The sequence below is a fragment of the Ornithorhynchus anatinus genome, chromosome 1 (assembly GCF_004115215.2).
Source record: "Ornithorhynchus anatinus isolate Pmale09 chromosome 1, mOrnAna1.pri.v4, whole genome shotgun sequence".
Lineage (NCBI taxonomy): Eukaryota > Metazoa > Chordata > Mammalia > Monotremata > Ornithorhynchidae > Ornithorhynchus > Ornithorhynchus anatinus.
In genome coordinates this window covers 91234888-91242402 of record NC_041728.1, presented here as the reverse complement: position 1 = coordinate 91242402, position 7515 = coordinate 91234888, and the positions used below count along the sequence as shown (strand labels likewise).

The 7515-nt window shown below is 43.0% G+C and overlaps 1 non-coding gene across 1 annotated transcript; it reads left to right on the top strand.

Annotated features, from left to right (window-relative positions):
* Positions 1 to 234: 234 nt before the first annotated feature.
* LOC114816137 lies at positions 235 to 372 on the top strand. Its single transcript, XR_003763923.1, has one exon. It is a non-coding gene; the product is annotated as a small nucleolar RNA SNORA7 (small nucleolar RNA).
* Positions 373 to 7515: the final 7143 nt, after the last annotated feature.

Sequence of the window (7515 nt, the reverse complement as noted above, 5' to 3'; positions counted from 1 at the left end):
CTGCAAAGCTGGACAGGGTGGTGGTCTGTTGTATCAGGAAGGGGAGTGATTTCCATATCAGAGGGAGGATGTGGGCAAGGGGTTGGCGACAAGATAGACAAAGTTGAGGTACAGTGAATAGATTGACATTACAGGAGTGAAGTATACAGACTGAGTTGAAGTAAGAAATCATCAATGTGAGATAGGAGGGGACAAGTTGATCAAGTGCTTTTTAGTAGATGATAAGGAATTTTTCTCCTCTCAGAATCGTACCTGGAGAGTTTCCGGTACTCTACAAGTCTTGGCTATGGGAAGGGGAGTAAAGCAGAGGCATATCCATTCCATTCCTAGCTTGGCCAGTGGCTAGTAAGTGGAAGGCAATCTGCTACACATCAAAACTCACCTGTGCAGGGCAGCAGTGGTATGGGAGAGAGTTGAGGGAAGAGACTCAAGTTTACTGCATGGAAGGAGGAAATGGTAAACCACTTCCATATTTTTACCAAGAAAATTTTATGGATATACTACCACGGTGATTGCAGATGGAGGTGGGGCATTTTGGAAGAGATGTGTTTGTGGAGTCACTATGATTCAGGAACGATTCAATGACATAAGACAAGGAGTTTCTGTTTGACATGTAGTGGATTTACAACCACTGGAGGTTTGAGGAATGGGAAGACATGGACTAAATGTTTTTTAGAAAATGATCTGGGCCGCAGAGTAAAACAAAAACTGGAGTGGGGAGAGAGAGATTTCAGGGAAAACAAAGAAGCAGTGATAGGAGTCAGAAGTCCTGAGTTCTGATTCTGCCTCCACCACTTGTCTTCTGTGTGACCTTGGGCAAGTCACTTCACTTCTCTGTGCCTAGTTATCTTGTCTATTAAATGGGGATTAATATTGTGAGCCCCACATGGGACATGGACTGTGTGCAACTTAATTTGCTTGTATAAAGCCCAGTACACAGTACAGCTCCTGGCAAACTAGTAAACACTTGACAAATAACAAAAAAATATAAAGTTTGGTTCAGTGTAGAAGCAGCTTGGATTGAAAGGAAAGGGGAAAAAAAGAGATAACTGAAACGGGAGAAAGGCAGAAAGGAAACTTTATCTCTCCAAGTCATATCCTCTCAAACTACCACCTCAGCACTATGTACTCGTAACTATCTGCAGCAAACCTGTGTATTCTGATTTATCAGTGTAATTTCTTATTTGTTCACCAATTCATCTCTACATTCTCTTTATCCATCTATTTGGATATAATGTTGTCAGCCTCCTTCATTACACTGCAAGCTTCTTGAGGGCAGAGATCTTGTCTTTAACTTTATTGTACTCTCCCAAGCATATAGTACAGCCCAGCTAGAAGATACTGAATCAATGCTAATGATTGATTGAGGAAGACTGAGGGACTCTCCTCATTGACACCAAGGTCATGCCTTGATCTTTTCCTCTTCTGCCATCAGGCAATCATATTTATTGAGTGCTTACTGTGTGCAGAGCACTGTACTAAGCATTTGAGAGAGTACAATATAGCAATATAACAGGCACATTCCCTAGAGGACGACTCTAGAGGAGGAGACAGACATTAATATAAATAAATAACCTTACAGATTAGTACATAAGTGCTGTGAGGTTAAGAAGGGGGTGGTGAATAAAGGGAGCGAGACAGGCAGTTCAGGAAGAACATACATTCCAGTCTAGACTATAGATTATCCCTCTATACTGTAAGCTCGCTGTGGGCAGGGAATGTGTCTGTTATATTGTTATATTGTACTCTCCCCAGCATTTAGTATACTGTTCTGCACAGAGTAAGCGCTCAATAAATACGAGTGACTGACTGACAATTGGAGCCTGAAGAGTCTGCTATTCCTGGGTGTCAGGGGCCTCGAGGATCTTCAGGGACAAAGTTCGTACTCATAAACTGCTCTGAACCATGTATGTCCTTTCTCCAAGCCCATACTTCCCTGCCCAGGGCTGCCAGAACAATGGTATCCAGAATAATGAGTTAGTTGTGGGGTGTCATTTAGAACAGCCATGGGGAGTTCCTTTACAGAGATGGGACCCCACTGATGATGACTGTCTCACTTCTATAGCGATGGGTTTGGGGAAAGCCACACTGTTCTCCCCAAACCTTATAGGGACCATATTTTCTATACCTCTTCCTAGCTGGTCAGGCCTGGTTTGGCTAAGAAAATAAGAATCTACAGTAGTTTGCAGTCCTGGCAGAATCTGACCTGGTTGCACTGGACTTTATTTTTTGAGTTGAAGGGTATGTGACCTTCTCTGTCTAGTACCTTCCCAAAGGAAAATTAGCTCTTAAACACTAATGCTGCAATGCAACATTTATAGGGTAGGTATTCTTCAGACTCAGTGCTTGGGTGAAGAAGAGCAGATGATGACTAGAAATTATTCTCACACTGCTGAGGTAGTGATCACTACAAGGAAACCGCATGCTGTTTGCTAATTAATTAGCACTGCTTCTATAAAATGTGTTAACAATGTCCTGCACCTAAAAAGCTGTTTTCTGGGACTAGAAGCACCAATTAAAGGGGGAAAAAAAAGGAAAGAGATAGCAGAGCATATATGTACATGTCTCAGATAGAAAAGGCTGAATGCAATAATTTTGTACAGCCTGTTTCAAAGGTCTCTACCTATGGCCTATATTTTAGTAATACCTGGTGATGACAGTATTCCAGGAGATCAAAATATGTTCCAGCCTTTATAGCAAGGCCTTCACATATCAAGGAGAGCTTGGCTGTCAGAAATTCTCTAAAGAGGTTAAATCTGTCTCACAGACTCTAGGTCCCTCTCTAAATTGTAAACTCTGCCCCTAGATTGCAAAATCTGCCCCTTAACTGTAACCTCCTTGTGGGCCAGGGACATGTCTACCAACTCTATTATACTGCACTCTCCCAAATGCTTAGTACAGTGCTCTGCCCACAGTAAGCACTCAAAAAATACCTTTGGTTCACTGATGAACCAAACAATATGATCCAGTCTGATGACCCAATCAGACTGGGTAGAAGCAGTGTGGCTCAGTGGAAAGAACCCAGGCTTGGGAGTCAGAGGTCGTGGTTTCTTATCCTGGCTCCACTTGGTAGCTTTGTGACTCTGGGCAAGTCACTTCACTTCTCTGTGCCTCAGTTCCCTCATCTGCAAAATGGAGATGAAGATTGGCAGCCCCACGTGGGACAACCTGATTATCTTGTATCTCTCCCAGCGCTTAGAACAGTGCTTGGCACATAGTAAGAGCTTAACAAATACCATCATTATAGAGAAGCAATGTGGCTGAGTGGACAGAGCATGGGCTTGGGAGTCAGATGTCATGGGTTCGAATCCTGGCTCCACCACTTGTCAGCTGTGTGACTTTGGGCAAGTCACTTAACTTCTTTGGGCCTCAGTTCCCTCATCTGTAAAATGGGGATTAAGACTGTGAGCCCCACGTGGGACAACCTGATCACCTTGTAGCCCCCCAGCTCTTAGAACAGTGCTTTGCACATACTAAGTGTTTAACAAATACCATCATTATTATTATTATCATTATTATCCTCTTTACTATAACCTACATTAGTCTCATGTGCCAGAGTGCACGCTCCCACCATAATCTGGCAACACATCCTTTTATAGAAAAGGTTTTTTTTTCCTTTTAAAGCTAATGCAGACCTCTGAGTCTAGGAATGACAGAACTGGATTATATCAGAGTCTCAAGATTTCCAGAGGAAAAATGGGTGTGGAAGTGTTTCTAGTAGTCCTGGACACACAGTACATCAGCTGCAGAATAATCACAGCCAAGTCTGTGCAGAGCCTACAACATCCAAACTACTACCATGCTGATCCAAGCTCTTATACATATCTCACCTCTACTATCGCATCCCCCTCCTCACTGACCTCCCTGCCTTCTGTCTCCCAACTCCAGTCCTTGTTTCACTTCTTATTTCATTTTCCTTAAAAAAAAAAATTCAGTCCACATTTCCCCACACCTCAAAAAACTTCCAGTGGTGGTCCACCCATCTCCATGTGAAGCAGAAACACTTTATTATTAGCTTTAAAGCACTGAAAAAGCACCCCCTGCCTCACCTTACCTCATTGATATCCTACTACAGTCCAGCTTGAACACTCTGATCCTCTGAAACCAACCTACTCTCATCTAGCTCACCGTGCATCCCTTGCCCACATCCTCCCTCACATATCCCACAGACAAGCACTCCACCACTCTCCCTACCTTCAAAGCTTCACTAAAATCACATCTCCAAAAGGCCTTCCCCAACTAAGCCAACATCTACTCAACTCCCTTGTCCACCTATGTTGCCCAAGCATTTGGAAATATACCTTTTAAGTACTTGATATTCACCCCACCCTCAGCCTCACACCACTTATGTACATATCTGTAATTTATTTTAATGTCCATCTCTCACTCTAGACTGTAAACGTGGGCAGGGATCATGTCTATAGACTCTATTGCATTGTACTCCCCCAATCATGTAGTACAGTGATCTGCACACAGTAAAGGCTCAAAATATACCACTGATTGATTGACTGGGAAATGGGTCAGAGGTTTTCTACAGTGTTGTTTCCTGCCAACCTACAAATACTAACCCTAGTAATATTAAAGGTAAAGAGTGGCAGGGACAGATGTTTTGACTCTGCTTCCTTTTTCAACCTTTTTCTCAGCTTCCTTTTTCAACCTTTTTCTCACCTACAAAAGTAGAGATGTGTCCAACTGTACAGAAAACAGACAAATAATGCTTAATCACTTGTATCTCTTTGATCAGGGACCCCCTGATCCAAAAGCTACCAGGGCCTGCACCATAGTTAAACCAAGGCTTTGAATAAGTGTCCCAGAGCACAGACTATTTTGACACGATACACATGCAGGCTGGTTTTGAGAAAAGGCCATGTTGCACTACAGAAGTTCCAATCTAGTTAACATCTGTTTTGTTGTTCTCCTGGAGGAATGGCAGAAGCATCAGGGAGGAAGTCAGCCTTGGTTTGATTAGGGAGGAGTAGCAAGAGACCCATTGAGAGACCCCATCAAGGATCATAAGGCCAGAGAAGTGAGTCTCTCACCCAGCCTTCTACCATTCCTCCCCCAGCTCTCTAAGGCTGCCTTCTCAACAAATCACTGCTGCTGTTCCTCTCTTGCCATTTACTGGGGACATTAGACTAATTGGAAACAAAATATCCCAGGGCCTTTGATAGTTTTAGCAGAATTTATAGAATGACTATCATTATTAGTATTTATTAGTGCATTTGTGGAGTGTTTACCCAGAGAACAATATGGAGCATAGTGGAAGGTACAAAGAAAATAGCAATAATATAATAATGTGTGATAGTTGTTAAATGCTTTCCATGTGCCAAGCACTGTACTAAAGCACAGGGATAGAGACAAGAAGAGCAGGTCAGACACAGTCTCTGTCCTATATGGGACTTTCAGTATAAGGAGGAGGGAAAGCAGATGTTAAATCTCCATTTTACAGATGAGGAAACTGAGGCCCAGAGAAATTAACTGACTTGCCCAAGCTCACACAGTAGGCCAGTGGTAGAGCCAGAATTAGAACCCAGTTGTCCTGACTTACAGATTTGTGCTTGTCCCACTAACCAATCAGATGCGGCGTGGCTCAGTGGAAAGAGCCTGGGCTTGGGAATCAGAGGTCATGGGTTTGAATCCTGACTCTGCCACTTGTCAGCTGTGTGACTGTGGGTAAGTCACTTCACTTCTCTGTGCCTCAGTTACCTCATCTGTAAAATGGGGATTAAGACTGTGAGCCTCACATGGGACAACCTGATTGCCCTGTATCTACCCCAGCGCTTAGAACAGTGCTCTGCACATAGTAAGCGCTTAACAAATACTAACATTATTATTATTATGCCAGTTCTGGCTCCCAAGGAGCTCCATAATCTATAGGTGAAGGGTGAAGTTCTGTTGACAGGCACCCAAGGAAGGAGTGTAAACTCATTATGGGCAGGGAATGTGTCTGAATTCTGCCATATTGTACTCTCCCAAGCACTTGGTACAGTGCTCTGCATGTAGTAAGGGCTCAGTAAATACCATGGATTGATTGAAAACTTGAGAAAGTAACAGCACTGACAACCCAAGTTGCGATACATTGTAGCCAAAAAGAAGCTGTGGGTTTTTCTCGGCACTAAAAATAATATTAGTTCTGGTATTTGTTAAGCACTTACTATGTGCCAGGCACTGGACTAAGTGCTGGGGAGGATACCAGCAAATTGGGTTGGATACAGTCCTGGTTCCATGTGGAGCTCACAGTTGCAATCCCTATTTTGCAGTTGAGGAAACTGAGGCACAGAGAAGTGAAGTGATTTGCCCAATCTCACACAGCAGATAAGTGGCAGATCCAGGATAGAACCTATGACCTTCTGACACCCAAGCCTGTGCTCTATCCACTGAGCCACGCTGCTTCCTTAGAAGGGAGGTCCCTATTCCAACAGCCACAGCCTTTCAAGATTTACTACTCCTCCAATCTCTGTCCCATTCCAGCAGAATGGAACTGATGCCAGACTACTTGTTTTGTTTTGTTCTGTTTTGTTTTGTTGTGTGTCTCCTCTGTTTAGACTGTGAGCCCACTGTTGGGCAGGAATTGTCTCTATCTGTTGCCCAATTGTACACTCCAAGCAGTTAGTACAGTGATCTGCACATAGTAAGCGCTCAGTAAATATGATTGAATGAATAAAAGAATGCACCCATGAGGGAAGATAACGCCTTTCAGGAATGTCATGTCCTTCATTAAGGACGTCTTGTCCTTCACTAGAGAAGCATCCTGGCTTAGTGGAAGGAACAAGGGCTTGGGAATCAGAGATCGTGGGTTTAATTCCTGGCTATGCCACTTGTCAGCTGTGTGACTTTGGGCAAGTCACTTAACTTCTCTGTGCCTCAATTACCTCATCTGTAAAATGGGGATTAATACTGTGAGCGCCACATGGCACAACCCGATTATATCTACCCCAGTGCTTAGAACAGTTCTTGGCACATAGTAAGTGCTTAACAAATACCATTAATATTATTATTATTATTATTATTGGATTGCTCATATGGGACAACCTGTAGACTGTAAGCTTCATGTGGGCAGGGATCGTGTCTACCAACTATATTGTATTGTACTTTTCCAAGTTCTTAGTTTAACATTCTCAACACATTAAGTGATCAATAATGGAAAGAGCATGGGACTGAGTGTCAGAGGAACTAAATTCTAATCCCAGCTCTGCCACTTGTCTGCTGTGTTATCTAGGGCATCACTTAAATTCTCTGGGCCTAAATTTCATCATCTAGAAAATGGGGATTAAAACCTACGCCCTCTTGTTAGACTGTGAGCACCATGGTGACAGGGACTGTGTCCAACCTGATTATCTTGTGTCTCACCCAGTGCTTCGTACAGTTCTTGGCATGGAGTAAGCTCTTAACCAGTATTATTATTAGTAGTATTAGAAGTAATAGTAGCATCAAAAATAACTTCTCACTCTGCAGTCATTGCTGAACAACTCAGTATTTCACATCAAGTCAATTTCAGCTGGAAAGGAATGTGAA